Genomic DNA, 20,489 nt, shown 5'->3' on the forward strand with positions numbered 1-20,489 from the left:
GAAACTGAAAAAAATACTATATGTGCACATAGAGAAAATTAATTTCATGGTATTAACAATAAAGAAAGTTTGAAGACTCGGGGAGTTGATTACACAAAAACGTGTACCTTAATTTCTTCGAGAGCATCCACTTGTCAGACTTTCCCCACACTTTAAGCCGGACTCACACTGTGGAAAATAGAAACAGTTTGTATCCTACCACATTTTATCCCAAATATAATTGGATCCATATATGTAAGTTATTTGTTTGTTCGACACTAATCAATGATACACATCAAAGAACAGACAAGGGTCAATAAGAAATAATCAAGCAGGTTCTTAAATAAAGTTTCCAATTGAGGTTTTCATGAATTGATAAATGATATCAGCATTTCACACTAAAGGCATGATGTAATTTCAAACACTCATTAAATGATACATAATAAAGAAGAGGACATGAAATTCATCAAAGTACTTTATAACACAAATTACAGGATAGACTGTATTTACATGCAAATGGAAAATCCATCGACCAGTTCACCATATTTTAGTCACTGCTAATACATGTATCATAAATTAAAAGCAATTTATAAATCCCAAACGATGATCACTTATGAAAATTTCACCACTATTATATACATAAAAATGAATAACAAGAGAAGAAAACCTTTTGACTCCAAAGATTTTCAAAGGGAAACACTGGAGACAAATGTCGAAATTTTTACCACCAAATCAACATAAGACGAAAATACAAATGAATGTGTAGATGATCTACAGATTACTAATCCTGTAATTTTTCAAAACATTTCCCTTTTCAGATACATAGAAAAGGATTTATGGAAATTGGCCAATCAGAATCAAGGATTGTTTTCGATCAAATTCATGTCAGGATTGTCTGTAAAGGACACCCAATACATCATTCTTTCCATGTTTGGTTGATGTTGGATTTTTAATTTATGAAAAGGAATTGGCCAGTAAGAATCAAATATTGCCCCTGGCTTTGTTTGATATGAGCCAGATATAATACAATTGCATTATAAGTCGTTGGAATCAAATGAAAATCGTAATTAAAAACTCCTTCAATAATTAATTCTGCCAAATTTGATTTGAAGTGACCAAATGCTCTTTAAAGAAGAAAATGAAAATGATATACATGTATTACGAACGACGACTACGAGCTTTACGTGATGGAAATATTTTACAGTACCGTTCAGACCAGGTCACCTTCACATCTCGTTGGTTTTCATTTTCGCCGCCATCCTGTCTTGTTATTTTAAAATACTTACAGAAACTTATTAAAAGGTATTTGACGATGCATGCTCATATGCTCAATATTTGTGATCCGATTGTATATTAATAGTGTACTGAATCAACATTATGTTGATGGAATATCATACGAGCCAAAGAATGTAAAATTGATAGGAAATTTATTAACGCAGTAAATAATACAATAACAGAATAATAATGATCCAGAAATACCATAACAGTTAGCGAACTAGAAAGTAAAACATTAAAATCTTCCGCAAATAAATCAATTCTGACTCTTTGACTACCACATTCTATTTTGTTTTGGAAAAACCATAAGGCTGCTGTTTTGGTTCACCTATTCATATTCACCAAATTGAATGAGGATATAATCGTTTGCCATGAGAGATGTCGTATATCCGGAGATAATTGTTTTGAAGAAATCTAGTTTTGAAACAGAGAAAATTCCATCATAGAACAATAATTTCTTTTTCGGAACAAGTAGTTTTTAATATTCATTGCCTGGACAATTTATCAAAACTTGGCGGACTGTTTAATTTGTTATTAAATGAAGTCGCGAATTAGTCAATAACGGTGGTGATTGAAATATCAACGAATATCGATCGAAACTGAATACGGCAACACCATTGGATCCTCTCTTCATCATCCAGTTTGGAAAATTGATGATGAAAGAAAACATAAATGTTTTGTTAAAAGAATATAAAAACTATATATGTTAAGTGTACAATATTCAAATACTTTTCCGACATTATAAACATTCAAGGATATCTTGTTCCTTATGCTGGCATTTTTATGGAAGAACTGCGTTTTAGATATCTAATTAATAGCATCGATTGATCGAACGAGAACTGTATGACTCATTCTAAGAAGTAAACAAGGAATTCTGAAGAATCTGCTATAAGGTAAGGATGGAAAATTTACAAATTATATATTATTAACATAAAGGCGGAGGTATGGAAATTACCATTATTCAGTTCGTGAAATACCCAAAATAGTAAAGTCCTGTTAACCTTTCAAAGATATGTTAGTTCTATCGATAAATTAATAGAATGATATTATCTAGCCACTTCAGTCAAGAATAGTCAGTCGTGATGTTACTATGACCTCATAAACATATGGAATTGACGTATAACTTGATCTAAAACTCAATTTAAACGAATGATTTGGTATAAGTAATAGTAGATATGAGCAAAGGTCTTATTAAAAGAGATTTTGTACCTAACTTGCCTTCTTTTTATCTGGTAGCAACACCATGTCTTAACCAAAGCCTTATCGTATAAATATAAATGATAAGAACTCAGAATGTAATTTTATAAGCAATGCAAATAGCTTGTGTTTGGAGCCATTAAGAACTTTAATAAAAAATAGTTTCAATTTTGCATCCACCTTTTAAAAACGTGCAACGAATAATACATCAAAAATAGAACACTCAATGTTTAAACCAATCGTCTGTAATCCAGGGACTTCTAGTATATATCGTAATTTTTAATCAAATATAAACGGTGAACGTTTGATTTGAATACTTTAGGGTTCTCTCAAAATGATATGAGTGGGCTAGCTATGTTTTGGCAACTGAACAATAACTTAATGGAATTTAGTCCAGTTCTCGTTTTCTGTGTAAACATGTTATTTTTTTCAAAGTCCTCACTGCTTAATATGGATTTGTGCTATTCATTTTTTTTTTCTTTTACCCTTTTCGTGTATTTTTGGAAAAACGGGGTACAATATTAGTTTCATATGTTCCTATTAACTGAAGTTCCTCTGAAAACGCTGTTACAAACAAAGCTTTATGATATCTGTTCCTATTTGAACATATATTATTTATCTTTAGTCCGTTAAGAACAAATAATGTAATATTTCTCCAATGGAAATACTATTCCATGATATCTCCTTCGTTTGGAAGTTTTGTTATAAAGGAACTTCTATTGCATAGCTAATTCTTGCATATATTATGGTTTCTATGTATTTTTTGTTTATAAGGTCAACGTTCAAGATCACAGTTCATAAATAAAGTGAAATTTGGAAAACAAAAAGTTCAAAAACTTATTGATATTTGGATTTGTAGGTTTAGTTCAAGGTAAGAGTTCATATCCAAATGTTAACGTTTAAGAAAAGTTCGGTTTTTTTAGACCATTTCTTTGTAGCTTTATGTCAGTTCGTTACCAATCTTTGATTGATGCTACGCCTTTTAGCTTTTAAAAACTAGCTTTTATTGATTTTGACTTATTCAAAGGTAAAAGGCATACGTTAATTGCTAAACTGAAATTTTGGTTTCTGTATAAATGTTCTATCAATCATGTAAAGTCATCACGTGAAGGTCATGGTCATTACCTGCCGACTTGACAGTCACTTAAGGAATGACTGTAATGTTTTTTCTGTCTATTCGAAATAACATAAAAAATTTGGTGCACACTGAATAACGCGCGTATGTTATAATTTAATTCTAAATTCCATTTTAAACCGTAGAAAACTATGAAAAAAACGTTGATGACGTCACAGTCACACGACTAAATTATGTCTATGGGCTCATAACAAAATAACGTCAGCCAATCAGAAGACGCGTTACATCCAAAATTAAATTATAAAAGTTTATCAAAATCAGTACCGGACAAACAATCTGCTTCTTATAATACAAATATTAAAGGATTGCAATTTGGCTTCCGTACTCATACTGCTTTTGAGATATTTTCTATTACTGTGAAAATGCAATCTTTCATTAAATCTTTATAATCCTGTTGAACGAATCAAGAAACCAGGGATTTTTAGTTCGATGTTTGCCTTTCTGTTCCTTCTTTTGTTTTCAAATATCATCATGTTTAAATTAAGTTATGGTTCATGTTTACATTTAACAAGAATGTTTTTTTCATTAATTAAGACTGCGACAAACGGGAAATAAACAATTAAATGAACCGGCTTATAACAATCCTCAACTTATTTCCTATCCGATGGCGATTCTGGAATAAAAAACACATATTTCATAGATATAAATGATAGATAGGTGTAAATGAACGGAATTGAGTTGTAAACTACAATGACAAAACCAACTACTGAACAACAAAATAACCAAAATAACCAAAAGATATCTAGAAATTAACATACAGTCTTTATAGAAGACAACTTATTTTCCACAGATAGGAACCACAGTTTACGAGAAAAAAGCAAAGCCATAAAAACATTGAATTTTCATAATAAACCCATTATATGGGTACACAGGATTTTGATTGATGCAATTTTGTTTTGTCAACTAGATTTTGTTTATAAATATCACACAATTTCGGGGTATATGCAAACATCAAGTGTGTGTTTTATCAAATGTGGATGATACCGTCTTTGATCGAGAAAGAGTAAGTTAATTAAATTTCGAACGAAGCTGCAATACAAACTTCAAAAGTCTTTGAGTTTGGATTGAACCCATGACCTCTCGCAATCAATGCGATCAGCCGACCACATAAGCGAGTGATACAAAATGGAATCATTTCCTACTATCCATGCATGATTATGTAAATATCATAATATATATGGAATAATATCAACTGAAAGTTACATTAAGCATGCGCATTTTTACGATTATTTATACTTAGTTATGTTTAGTTTCATTAGCATTAGTGTATAATGCCTTTATTGTGATCATCATTATTCTAAAAGGGCTTGACTTGACCACTCAGTAGCAGTTGGCTCTTTGCATTACCATTATATCGAATATATGTACAAACATAATGTCTTTGTTACTATACTATATTAAGTGGTGCCTTTAGTTTTATTTGCTGTGTTTTTCAGATCGTTTTTCCTTTGACTGTTTTCCGTTTTTTGTCATGTTGACAGTCTTTGAATTATAAGATTGATTATCCCTTTTGGTATCTTTTTTCGATGTATTTCCCTTTTGTTTATTTATGGTTTGCTTTCTTTGAAAATTAGAAAAAAATCAACATAGTGCTTCAAGAAAGCACAATTTTGCTCCTGTTAGTTAACACTAAAATAATAGGTGCCTAAGCATCAGCTAGTCGTCAATTTAGTAGTTATCACACTGAAAGCTACAAAGTACATTCTTCATTTCACTTATGAATGGGTCTTTACAGCTTGCTGTTCGATGTGAGACAAGACTCTGTGTTGAAGGTAGTACTTTGGCCTATAATGGTATACTTTTACAAATTGTGACTTGGATGGAGAGTTATTTCATTGGATCGATTTTTTTAAATTAATGAAACATGCACTGTTAAGATATCTTTATAAACAGCAGGGTTCATTTTGATTTATGATAGTCTCACAATTTAAATTTTATATATAGACTTCCTTAACTTGAAGTGGAAATAAACACATTTTGTACGCGCGAACTTTCTCATTGAAATTTCATAGGATCCCCGTGATATACAGATACGTATATTTATATTACAATTTAAGGATATGAGATCACTGTCTTTGGTGGAGCTGAACAATATAAGTAAACGGCAATGAAAAAAAAATGAGAACATCAACAAAAAATTACCAAGTGTTATTTTGTGTCTTTTCTCACTATGATTCTAACCTCTTGCATTTCAGTGTTGGTAAAATTATTCTGTAGAATATCTTTATACACAGAAACAAAAACTTCCCTTCAAATGCAAAACAGAAACGTGTATAATCAAGAGAAAGCCTTCAAAGTTGAAAACCGATACGCACCCTTACACACAGAATATATTTCAATCTGATAATCTATTTCAATCTGAGATTCTTTCATTGATTTTTGTAAAGAATAACATGTCACCTTTCCTGCAGCGAAATCTATTTGAAAAATTCATTTTTAAGTTGTTAAAATAAATCACATTATGCTAAACCTAAAATCTATAAAGAACTGATCTAAAAATGAAATAAAGAAAAGAATTGTTGAATACAAATTAGGAAAAAAATGATAGAAAATGTATTTAGCCGGTCTGGCTTTTATATCGATAAAAATGTCAGGACGATAACATCTTATTACTTTTACACTTGGCAATCTGGAGTGAAATTCAATTATCAATTACAAGAAATGCAACCTGACAACATTAGCTTTTTATGGGAATGAACCGTTAAAATTGTCACATATGAAATCAAAGACTTTACCAATTCATGGTATTTAATTAAGGTTTGGTTTAAGTACAACATCGCCAGCAATACTGACATTTCCAGAAACGCCTACAATCAAATATAACCGAGACATACACATTGAACGATTCTGAAGTCAGTTCTAAAATATTTCATTACAAATAGCAAGTAATAGCCAAATGTCAATTAGACATAATTCATCTGTATTTTCTGACAAAAATAGATACATCTTGCCCAAAGAAAACGCCACAAAAAAAGGTTGACGAATTTCAATTGTGTTTAGCATTGACCCAATAGCTGCAAACAGAAGGGATTCCTCCCAAAGCCATATCAATGGTTACATATAAATATGACCTTATATGGAAGATTCAACGCTTTACACAATGTATAGACATCTCTATATTGGAGAGGGACTGTATGTTTAACTTAGTTGTCTTTGATTGTTTATGTCGTTGGGTTGTTTTTGACAATCAAAATTTTGTTTTGTTAATATAGAAGAAGACGAAGAAGAAGATGCTTTGTTTCCATAAAATGGGCTCACAAAGGAGCATGATATAATATCATCATAATATTATTCTTTTACAAGTATAATAAACAATACAGTTGGTTTTCCCGTTTGAATGGTTTTACACTAGTAATTTTGGGCCCTTTATACCTTGTTGTTCGGTATGAGACAAGGCTCCGTGTTGAAGGCCGTACATTGACCTATAATAGTTTACTTTTTTGAAATTGTTATTTGGATGGAGAGTTGTCTCATTGGCACTTACACCACATCTTCCTATATCTATATAGTATACAAAGTTACAAACACAATAAAGAAACAACAGTTTTCATATATCATATATATATATTTATACCAAATCAATGCATTAGATTTATTGTACAATTATCACGTATTTTGTGTTCTTAAGCTGCTCAAAATAATAAAATGATGATGATAACATATTTACATCCCGTACAAGAAATTTCAACAATGGTTGCCACCGTCTCTCCGGGTTGTTTTTCTAAAAAGGAAAGAATAATGCAAACTTTTGTCATGAAAGGAGATAATTAAAGGGATAAACATCACAATTTGCTGTTGATTTTTTAGTTTTTGCTTAATTCAATCGCTACTTTGGTAGATAATTTGTATTTTCTTGAAGACCGTACGTTGACGTCGACATATACCTTGTTGTGTCCATGTTGTTGTTGTGTCGTTTATAATATACAATAAATCATTTCATTTCATTCATTACATATGTGTAAGAAACCATATGTACATTTTCAATCCTTTCAGCCTCTTTTGCTTATAAAGCTTGATGCTCTGAGATTTGAGTAAAGCTCTGAAATGTGACGGAATAATCGATTGAAAGTTATACTACTGGAAGAGATACATATTGATCAGTTGTAAAAAGTCAATTACCCTATTCTGCTTTTATGAAAACAAGAAAATTAGCACATTGAAGTCATCTTTGATAAAGCAACTAGTGATTTCCCATATTCTTGTTTCTAAGAGTTTTATGAATTTATTTACTTTTTTATGAATCGGTATTGAATAGTAAAAATATGTTTCAGTTCATTTTGGTTTAGTATCATGATCTGATTGTAACTGCACTCCCATGTACACTTTTCTATTATTATTATTATTGATGACCGTATTGTTGTTAATTAGACTTTTTCTACTAACCTAAAGAATTGACTGGTTTAAAGAAACAAAGATAATCCTGGATTTCTCCCATCTGACAGTAAAACCCAAGTTAAAGTGGGGTGTCTGTTCCGCTGTGTAAGATGTGTAAATACGCAGCCACGAAAAGTTGGAATAGATACTTTGACTTAATTGACACGTTCTATGCATGTTATAGAACCATCACTAGTGGGCCCATCATAAGTTGCCAAGGCCACCAATCATCTCGCCGTCTACCTACTTTGTAAAAGACCTATCGTATGAACTGTATATTTATACTCGTAATGAATATGCATGACATATTTGCTAATAGACGTTAAGCAAACAGCTATTTTCTTATCTTACGCATAGATTGTTTTAGTGGAACATTTCAAAATTATGCTGCTAGTATATAAGAAACCCTTGCTGTTGTTGTTTTTAAGAGTTTTGAATATCCGTCAAATATACAGGTGAGAAGTTTGTTGATACTGTTTCATTTTTTTTTTTATAAAGTTTCCATTAACTTGACCCTACCATGAAGTAGACGCCTGGTAGATTCACGGTCGACCTATGTTCAGAAGTGTGATGCTCTACTTGTCAGAAAAGACAATAGATATATTATATTAAAACCTTACGCTGTCAGAAATATACAATGAATAATTTAGTATTTATTGAGTGGTGCTATAAGTTTAAGATAAGTAGAATCACTAAAAAAAAACATGATTCATTGACCTGTTTAATAAAGTCCTACGAATTTTTCTTGTTTTCAATTACTAGTAAAACTCACTAGTTGAGCTTGCATCGATTTGGGTATACTATTTAATATAGAGAAATTCAAGTTAGCGCGGCAAGTCAAATAACTATTAATAAAAGAAGTTTTCTTGCAACTGATGACTTTTATGTAGACGAAACGCGCGTCTGGCATATTAAATTATAAACGTTAACACCACTGGGTCGATGCCACTGCTGGTGTACGTTTTGTCACCGAGGGTTATCACCAGTCCAGTAGTTATCACTTCGGTGTTGACTTGAATATAAATTGTATGGTCATTTTTTTTTTGAATTTACTGTTTGCGAAAGTATGAACTATTCAAAATACTAAGGGTTGTTTTATCCCAAGAGGAGATAACCTTAGCCGTATTTGCATAACTTTTTGGAATGTTTTGTCATCAATGCCCTTTTTCGGCTCTCCCTTGACACTATCTGCGAGTATGTCTTGAGGAAACGATGATAGTCCGTCGGAAGGGGACGATAAATGGCTGACCCGTGTTAAGAGAGAGCCATATATCTCTTGCACGTTAAAGACACCCTTGTATATTTCGAAAAAGAGTAGGCTAATGCCGCTACAAGGCAGCACTCGCACCCGCAAAGTGGAAAGGGATTAATATAAGTTGCAAAACTTGTTTCCCAATCCACTATAAATAAATATGTTTAAACTAATGCTCTTCAACTTTTTACTTATTTGGCTTTCTAACTATTTTGATGTGAGCGTCACTGATGACTCATATATTGACTAAACGCGCGTCTGGCGTATTAAATTAAATTGATAACTATTTACCCCACTGGGTCGATGCCACTGCTGCTGGATGTTTCGTCCCCGATGGTATCGCCAGCCCAGTAGTCAGCACTTCGGTATTGACATGAATATCAATTATATGGTAATTTTTATAAATTTACTGTTTGCAGAAGTATGAATTATTTGATCTACTAAGGATATCTTATCAAAGGTATAGATACTTTAGTCGCATTTGGCACAACTTTGTGGAATTTTTGGTCATCAATCCTCTTCAACTTTGTACTTGTTTGACTTTCTAACTATTTTGATCTGAGCGTCACTGATGATTCTTATGTAGACGAAACGCGCATCTGGCGTATTAAATTATAAGCTTCATACTTTTTAATAACTAATTATAGTTAAGCTATTGCGCAAACATAAACTTGGGTCCAGTTGAATCAATGAATGGTATATAGAAGTCTATGTTCTTTTTATTGAATTATAGATTGAAATTAAAGTAAAAAATAGAAACAATGGAATATGTTTTATAGCCGAGATATCGTACACTAGAAACCACTCGTACACTAGAAACCACTTAATGTCTAATGAAAGCAGATACTGAACAGGTTACGAAAATAGCATATATTGATCGTATTACATTCAGCTATCTGTTCATGCGTAAATAAAAATCTTGTAATGAAATTGATTTCTTTAATGAATTGCTTCGTTTTTTACTATTATTCGTTAAAAAATGTAATCTGGAGCTGTTTACAAATATGTGGTTTAGCACATTATATCGATTGTATTGAACTCTTAGCAAATATGACCTAAACCATTTTTAGCATTTTTCTGTTATGGATCTCCCTCTGAGTGATAAAAAAAAATCTCTTTCGAATCAAAAGAACCAAAACCCTTTTTTTAAATTCTTTTTTTTGTCATATAATGCATCGTTTAAAAGAACCAAAATGATAATGCAAAATTCGTTTGAGCGCTTTATATCAGCCTTTTCAAACACTTTGTGTCCAGTTTTGACAACATATATCTAGCACACATTGATAATATGCATAGTAATGATATACCGTTCTTAATACATATAAGTAATTGTATGCACATCTTAAAAGTAACAGTCAGTTCAGATAGATTCTTGCCAAACGATGATATTTTCTAACCATAATCAATTCTGCCTTGCTCGTGTACTAACTAGAACGAAATGAAGCGAAGAAGGTAATTAGTCAACACCTAGCAATCGATGTTATACCACCACTTATTACCATTAATTAATGCTTTCACCTACTTACTAAATCAGATGGTATTGATATTCAACACTATAAATTTGACCCAAAGGACTAATTATTGTACAAGTTTTTCTTGTAAACATAAAATATGCCTCTTGGATGATGTGTGATTCATAGCAAACCAGCTTAGAATGAAATTCAAAACAGTGTGGCTGTGGCCATTGATTGGCACATTAAATTCATCCATTGACTGGGATAATTTACGTGAACGTGTGTCTGTAACGACCACTGTTCACGACGTACCTACGATAGACATTTAAACTGTGGGGTCACCAAAGGTTTCTTAACGCCTTTAATTATAAAATAATTCGAAAAATTAATCAGGAATAACCTTTATGTTTTGATTTATACAATTGATATAAATCAAAACATCGTGTTATTCCTGATTAATTTTTCGAAATACTTTATTAAGGTGTTGAGGACCTTTGGTGACCCCATAGTTTAAGTGTCTTTAAAAAGTACACAGTGAGCAATAGTCGTTACATACAAACGTTCACCTAAATTGTCCCAGTCAATGGATGAATTTAATGTGTCAATCAATGGTCACAGCCACACTGTTTTGAATTTCATTCTATTGTTCTGTAATCCTGTAACATTTATTAATGAATCTACCACTTTTAAACAATCACAAAAGCAATTCTTCATGTGTCCATCTTAATTAGAATCCAAACCGAGTACTCTTCGATATTTCATTTAACAACAACACGTTGTAGCCAATGGTAATCCTAAACAAATGAATGAATGCACAAATGAATGAATGAATGCACAAATGAGAGAATGAATGAATGAATGCACAAATGAGAGAATGAATGAATGGATGAATGCACAAATGAGAGAATGAATGAATGAATGACTTTATATATATAATAAAACTAAAAATGTATTCCGTAACATATATAAGGTAAAATTACATTATGTATATGCGAACAATACAATTTACATTTATTTTGTGTATCATAACTTAAATAGACTCATTTTCATAATAGCTTGGACAACTACAATACTTATGTTGTTAATAATACTGAATCATTTACCTTCAACTTGATTGTCATCGGCTATCAATAACAGTGATTTTAAGCTCATTCAGTCTGTCAGAGGCCGTCCAATGGTATTTAAATAGAATAAAAGAGTAAAGTACATGCAGGTGCACGAGATGAAAAAAGAAAGTTTTTAAATATTCAACATTTAAATCAACACATAAAGTAAAGTCTTCTGCAAGTTATTCTTATTATTTGATTTGGCGTTTGGAACCTTTGGCGACCACATAGTTTAAATGTATAACACGTACGATATGACAAGTGGGCGTTACATACAAACGTTCACCTAATGTGACCCAGTCAATTGAAACTTTTAGGAAGTTTTGGTCCTCAATACTCTTCAACTCCGTACTTTATTTGGCCTTTTTAACATTTTTTTTTATTCGAGCGACACTGACGAGTCTCTTGTAAACGAAACCCACGTATGGCGTAGATATAAAATTTCAATCCTGGTATTTGTGATGAGTTTATTGCCAAAATGAGCGCGCAAAGAAATGGTCTTGTCTAGACTGTTATATATATATATCTATGCATATCTTTGTTTTTAAAAGCATTGATAGTTCTGGGACCAATTAAGTATTAGAAATGACCAACAGTACCATGGAAAAATCTCGTTGTTCTAATTCCAGGGATCAACAGTTTGTGGTGTAATACTGATACATGGAGTCACTACTGTCGATTGAGTCCGAAAGATGCCATAATCTGTCTGCTTTATGAAAATCTTGACACCTCCCTAACTTAATCGGAGGATGATAGTCCCGCGTCTGTCATTTACAGATAGTGCACCAGAATTGGTAGCTGTGATATTCTGTAAATCGATGAGGAAATTCTGTTATTTATGGTAAAGGTTCTTTTCGTGTCGCGTGCAGGTACTGGCTATTGGCCATGCTGTTGAATGAAAATCGCAGGGAATACAATTTATGTATATAATCTGTGTTTTATTCTATCAAAAGAATCAAATTTCCTTTAAAAACTTTCTTTTTCAGGTGTCAAACACAACTAACGTTACAATAAGATGTCTAGTTGTCTCCCATCTTGCTGGGGAGACTGTAGATGTCGAAGTTCAGCGAACGAAAATACAACTAGTGCACCAGAAAAAAGGACTAGTACCACAACTTGTAAAAACTGTGAGGCTAAAAATAAAAAGAGTGGTCTTGGATGCAGAAAACGCAACGATGACACTAGGAGTAGAGACAAAAGAAATAGTGGAGAAAACCAAGAAATTGTTGGTGGTTGCTGGAGTGGCGGTCATGGATGTTTTATCACATGTAAGTATTTACTGAAAGTCACTAGTGACTTGATGGAACATTGAAACTGAAACTGAGCATGACGAACAAATTTTGTTATATTCCTGATTAGGAACATCCATTTTCTTATGAAGAAAACGGTGGATTAAACCTGGTTTTATAGCTAGCTAAACATATCACTTGTATGATAGTCGTATTAAATTTCATCATAGGATAATATGTTGTTTAAATTATTAAATGAATTAATGGTGTTTTTTTGTCTTCCAACATACATGGTATAAAAAAAGAAAATGTGGTATGATTGCCAATGAGACAACTCTCCACAAGAGACCAAATGACACAGAAATTAACAAATATATGTCACCGTACGGCCTTCAACAATGAACAAAGCCCATTCCTCATAGTCAGCTTTAAAGGTCCCGAAATGACAATTTTAAACAATTCAAACGAGAAAACTAACGGCCTAACTTATGTACAAAAAATGAACGAAAAACAAATATGAAACAAATAAACAAACGACAACCACTGAATAACAGGCTTCTGACTTTGGACAAGCACATTCAAACAGAACGATGCCTTCCCCAAGTCAGGTGCCTCTTATTCAGTGACTGTCGTTTGTTGTTGTATATCATATTAGTTTATTGTTTTGTTTATAAATCATGTCGTTAGTTTTCGCAGTGAATAGGTTTTAAATTGTCATTTCTGGGATTTTTATAGCTTGCTATGCGGTACAAGTTTTTGGGCGAAGGCCGTACGGTGGTCTATGGATACCTACTATCACATCATTTGGTCTCTTGCATTGTCAATTATATCACATCTTCTTATTTTCATATTATAATTAAACTCAATAATAAGCTGGAATCTTTGTAAAGTATATTAATACCTTTTTTTAAAATTTAAATATACTAGTCAACGAAAGAAACGATACACGACTTAAGAATAAAATTTATCAGAAAGTATTTAAACTTAAACAAAATGAGATACACTATTTTAAAAAGCTTTCATTTGCAATGTATGCACATATGATATTGAAAATCAAAACCTGTCGGAAAGTAACTAAATTCCATGTAAACGATCATAGGGTGCAAATTATTTTTGCGGAAAGTTGGACACAAATTGAAAATCGACACATAATTTTCTAAGTACTAAATGAATTTTCAAATTTGTTTAAAAATATTCAATATGCTAATCAAGTAACGTTTATATTGTCACTAATGGGTTGAAATATTGTTTTTTTAAATTTTTGGTAAAGAAAGTTTTTTTTGAAATCTCAAAAAATGCAAAAAAAAAAAAAAAAAAAAAAAAATTTCGTCTCAAATCAATGATCAATGTTTTAGATATGAAAACAACACACTGTAAATTTGGAACCTTTCGGATTAGTTTTAAGATTATTAACGTTTTTTAAAAATTATATTTACACATACTGTCAATGGTAAATTAATTGATAATGATTACATTTTAACGATTTTTTGTGGGGCCGTACTTTGCTTACCAAATACACAAAGAAACTGTACGATTTTGATAAAAAGAATTGATGGCAAACATTATCTTTGTCTTTAAATGAGAGTTGGCATCATTAGTTGGAAGGTCTGTTTTTAAAATTGTCGATTTATTGTAATTTTTGTCAAAAAAATAAAATTTCGCCAAATGACGTCATAGGAGCAAAAAACATTTTTTTTTTTAAACAGATTTATATTTCCATGGTCATCAAATATTATTACCTTCAAATATTAGTCCTATTAAGGGAAAACTTCATCTTAAATTTAACAAAAAAAGTCGTGTATCGTTTCTTTTGTTGACCAGTATATTTACTCCTCACCATTGCTTTACACTAATGTAAACCATATATACCAGTATATCTACATCGGAAATGATTCGTAGTCACAATTATTTTTTTTTAAACCGTATCACTGAATTCAAATGATAATTTTATTTTTATGGACTTTTAGTTTTGTGAGATTGGCAAATGTATATAAGGATTGATTTTTTTTAGCAATGCATCCTCCAAAACCCAAAACAGCATGCAGCATATGTGAACAGAAAAAGAAATCACGAATAACTGCAGAGACATTTTGTCCTGAATGCGAAGAAGCCCTTTGCAAATCATGCGCAGAACACCATAAGCTGTCAAAAATATCAAAAGATCATCACACAATACCAGTACAGCATTACAGTGAAATACCCACTTTTGTGTTAAAAACAGAGCAGTGCTGTTTAGACCACAAGCTTGAATATGAAATGTATTGCGTAGACCATAAACACCCATGCTGCGTTCGATGTGTCTCGGAAAATCATGTGGATTGTCATAATCTAAAGCCACTAAATGATGTAGTTCATAACGCAAAGTCTTCGGAACTACTGAATGAGATCGAAAAAAGTATTGATGATATATCCGCTTACTTAGAAACGGCACAAAAAGAACGGGAGGAATATGTAAGAAAGTTTGAGGAGCAAATCGCTCAGTGTCGGAAACATAAAAATTTGATTAAGAGCCTGATAACGGACCATTTAGATCAACTTGACCAAAAAATGGAAGCTGAACTCCATACAAGGGAATCCGATTATAAAGTAGCATCAGAAAAGACGATTGGAGAGATCGAGAAACGAAGAGAAAATGTTAAGAAAATCGCAGATGATATTTCTGCTATGAGGAAATACGCATCAGATAGACAAACTTTCCTTGCAATGCATTTGCTTAACGAATCTGTAGGCAAGGAACAAAACGCTGTTTACGAATTGTCCAATAATATGGAACACATCGAGTTGACCGTGAACGAACCCGATATAACTGCTGTGTTGGAAGCTCAGTCCTTGGGAAATTTAAAAGTGATTTCATTGCCAGTAGACTCTGTCTTCAAAATAAAGAAAAAAATGAAAGAAAAGATGGCAACGAAACAAGACAATTCTCGGGAAAAGCGACGCCAACAGAACGCCGTAGAAAAATGAAGAGACAGCTGTAAAAATATTGATTATGTAAATAATTTGATGTTCTAAGATGTAATTTGTTAGTAAATGTTCAGAATTTAAATCATATATACGGGTAGAATAATCCTTTAGGTAAACTATTTAGGAAGTTGTTTTTTTCTTACCAATAGTAACTGCCGTGTAATGTTTCAAAACGAAATAACGGCATCAAATATTTTGTGAAGTTTTTTTTTTTATTCTATGATATTGCGTGGCATCTGTAGAGGTGGATTTGTTTTTTATTCTATCATGTCTAGGCATTGAACAGTATTTTAATGAAGTAGATGTAGATATTTTGTATTTGACAAAACCTCTTAGTATGTGTTTACTTTTCAAGATATTTGTTTCTTTATCTTCTTACATATAGAAATGTATGCTACACACCCTAACAAGCATGTTCTATTTAGGGAACTACCATTTAAATTCAAGGGAGAAGGTTAATATGTTGTTTTTTTTCTCAAAAAAAGTATTGTAATCAAACAGATGAAAAAAAATATATTTTGAATCCAGATTTCCCCCCAACCTTATAGTGTTAAATTAAAAAAATAATTTGATTGATAGAGTCGAAAAAGTATAAAATAAAATCTGCTTCAGTCAAAAACCTTAAACAACGCCCTTGAAGTAAATGGTTGATCCCTTAATAAAATAAGTCGTAGTGTGATCTGTCTTCGTGTAATTTTACTCATGGTAAAAAGTTCAAGATCACAAACGCTGCTTATGTTATTCTATCGTCGACTCGTTAGTTGAGTTAAGTTAGTTTGCAAATATATTACATGTGATTTAAGTAGTTTTAAGCTTGTATTGCATAATTGGATAAATCCAGGCACAGATAAATGAGAATATGTTACTCTGGAACAACAATGTAATTTTGGGAAATTTATGTTTCTTTAATTCTGTGCAAAAATGTGTAAGATTGCTCTGTACAAGTCATGTTATTTAAAACACGGTCAATTAACTTCCTTTTAGTTTAAATATGAACTGCTGAAAAGTACATTTTAACAAACATCTAAACAAATTTACGTTCTATTTTCGATTGAATGTTAAACAGAATAACACAGTTAATTGCAAAGGGCAAACAAACCTAAAGCATTTGTAAATATTATCGTTAATTTTCATCTTTGGCAAAAAGATATATAATACGGCATATTGATTATTTGTTTTAATTGCATGTTTCACTTGTCAATAATGATTTTTATAGTATCTGGATTATGTCATCTCCATAGTGATCTAGGAGACTAGGGAACAAAAACGCCCATATCGTTTATCTGTAAACTTGGACAGTTTGTCACTGTGAAAATGCTTATTAATAATCTTAGATAAATCTGATTTACCTCGTATTTTCTGTTGTATCGTTTGCATATCAATTATGACAAACACTGTTGCTTATATTTTTCTAGGAATATTATAGTAATGCTAGTATAATAGTCCCAGTATTCATGTAGGATGTTATTTTTCAGATTTGAAATTTATTTGTGACTTCCATATTTTTGTTTGCCTTTTCAATTTGCAAACAAAATTCGATTTGCAGCTGCTCATTATTGAGTGAAACCAATCTGTACACGACTTATTCCCTGGTGTATGCTTGGTGTGCACAAATAATGATTAGACACCAACCGTTTTATAATGTAGGATCTGGTTTCCCAGATTGTGGTTTTATTTGTTCATTTGTAGAGTGGAATTTGCTTCGCATATGCTATAATGCTTAAAATGATAATAAAAAAAGTCAATTTAGCATTTACCAGACTCTACTTATATTTGTTCTCTCTTAACGAAATTTAAATTTCCATCCCTTCCTACTATTGGATGTACAAATATTACTAACAAGAATGTCCCAAGTACACGGACTTATCCGCACTATCATTTTCTATGTTCAGTGGACCGTAAAAATGGGATAAAATTTTTAATTTGGCATTAAAATTAGAAAGATCATATCATAGGGAACATGTTTACTAAGTTTCAAGTTGATTGGACTTCAACTTCATCAAAAACTACCTCGAACAAAAACTTTAACCTGAAGCGGGACGAACGGACGAACGAACGAACGAACGGACAGACGAACTTACGCACAGACTAGAAAACGTAATGTCCATAAATGGGGCATAAAAACCAGAGTTTCACTAAGTAATTATGTAGAAGATATATCTAACAAAAAAAAATATTGTTTAATTGACAAATTTTTGTTTTGATATTGATTTATCTATTCTTCTTGCAATTCACGTCTTAAACAACAAATATAAACATTGGAGTTTTCTTAACTTCAATGTGTTCATTCGTCCATAATAAGCATAACTCCAGCATTCAAGATAACTATGATATATTTATAACACATACACTATTAACTTTAGAAATTTTGCCACCTTGGCAATGGAAAAGCACAAATCCGTCCATCTGTCCGTCCGTTTGAGAGACACCAGAGATGACCCCTTACATACTTTCGTCACAAATCAGGATACAAGTAGTCCACAGAAAGAAATTGACTCAACGTATGTCGCTGTAGGATACTTGATACAATGTAGCATTACGGAAAGCCCTTTTTAGACACTTCAGAGTACACCTCTCACATTCAATCGTCACCTTTTATAAACTACAATTTTTCAAAGAGGATAAAATGAATACTTTATGATATTATGGTAAAAAAAGGTCACTTGATATCATAGAACAACGGTTCATTTTATGCGACCAGCTGCTTTGCAACTGGATGCTTTAAACTTTAAGTGATTGTTCTGTTGCAACATTCTTTATGGTTAAATGTATGATATGAGCTTCAAAAAAAAAAAAAAAAAAAAAAAAAAAAAAAAATTTTGCTACTTGTTAAAGATTTTCGAAAACATTGATCTTTCCAATACGACAAATTCGTCTAGTCATTTACAAAAGCACGCTTCCTGTGATAGCTTCCAGCTAACATATATTGCATTGATGGTATTGCGGAAGCTACTTATACTTTGGGGAATATCAACATATCTTTAGTTTCTTTGTTGAAATCTCGACGTTGTCATTTGTGCATTTATTTTCGTTAATTTCGTTGTAACAAGGTCATTGTTTAGCTTTGTTAAAAAACATTCAAAACTTTCTGTTGGGTGTCTTTAATTTATAAAAATGCCAAAGGCTAATTATTACTTAATCAATTATGTTTTAGTAAACATCCAACTTTATCTATCTTTTAAGTTATGAAGCAGTTAATATAAAACAATATTTATCACAGATTATTGATCAAAGTTAAAAAATATTGTAAATGTTATATAATTATTATTCTTAGGCAGCTATATTATAAAGATTTAGTGCCATATGGATATATATGGTCACAATTCATCATGTTTTTTTTTAAAATACCACAGACGTAGAAAGTGTTAAAATGTCTTGTTATATGTATATATTTGTAGTGTCATTGTAACTCTTTGAACATTATACATTAATAATAGCAATTTTGTTTTCAATAGATGCAGTTAACGGCACTTAGACGAAAGCAAACCTCCGTGCATATTTTAATATTTATTTTCTTTTTTTATGGAGTATGTGTTTCAGTGCATTATTGTATTCTCACTTCATATATCTGAAGAGAGTTAGATTATAAAAGTTGTTTTTATTGATCTAAATTATATCCATACTTCAATATATCTTAATCATATTTTCATTTATACATCCTAAATGTATTGGAATTCCAGAAGCATAATTTTGTGTCTTCTGGGAATGCAATTATTTTTTTAGGTTTGAAAGGTGAAACTAAAAAGAAACTTTTCCCTTTTAAGCATATGAAATCTATCTATGATCATGAAGTTTGTCGGAAGTTGTCTTGTGGAAATGTAAGTAGGTCGAGAGCAGTTACTGAGTTAGTAGTACTGAATAGTCAACCCACCATTTGTTGTTTTAAACAATTAGTGTTACATTTTACGGATTGTCTTTTTTTTATAGTTTGACAAATACCAAAGAAAAGTAAAAAACATAACGTTATTCACATAATGTAATTGAACGAAGAATATGCTCAGAATCATTAGTGAATATACACTTAAACAAAAAGGGGGAAGACTGAAGCCAAATATCTAAGATACATAGATAGTCGAAATCAACATGTGAGTTGAGTGTCATAAGAAATATATAGTGGGGAAAATAAAATGGAATAAAATACAATAAACATGAGTAGGAGTCGGTTAATATTTTTTATTAGTTAAATGAATAGCCATATATTATCATATTATTTTTCATTCGTAGATACATTTTGTACTTTAAGTTCGTAAGCTGCATAACAGTGAAAAAGGACGCAAAAAAAACTAACATAACTCCCATTTAGATATTGTGCCGTTAACCGTTTTCATATTTGACAACATGCCTACTCTAAAAGCCGACTGCTTTCCAACACAGGGAATGTCTATAAATTGAATATTTATAGTGATTTTTCGTAAAGACATTTTATGTACAATTTGAACCAAGGAATTAACGAGTTTTCAATAATATTTGTTAGTTTGTCTTTGTTATTGTTTAGAATTTTAATGTTATGATATTAATAAAATG

The 20,489-nt window shown here is 31.5% G+C and overlaps 1 long non-coding RNA gene across 1 annotated transcript; it reads left to right on the forward strand.

Annotated features, from left to right (window-relative positions):
- The first annotated feature begins 1,684 nt into the window (after positions 1-1,684).
- On the forward strand, positions 1,685-20,461 carry LOC143067713 (uncharacterized). Its single transcript, XR_012976014.1, has 3 exons — positions 1,685-2,147; positions 12,759-13,040; positions 15,013-20,461. It is a non-coding gene; the product is annotated as an uncharacterized LOC143067713 (long non-coding RNA).
- Positions 20,462-20,489: the final 28 nt, after the last annotated feature.

The sequence above is a fragment of the Mytilus galloprovincialis genome, chromosome 3 (genome assembly GCF_965363235.1).
Source record: "Mytilus galloprovincialis chromosome 3, xbMytGall1.hap1.1, whole genome shotgun sequence".
Classification (NCBI taxonomy): Eukaryota; Metazoa; Mollusca; class Bivalvia; order Mytilida; family Mytilidae; genus Mytilus; species Mytilus galloprovincialis.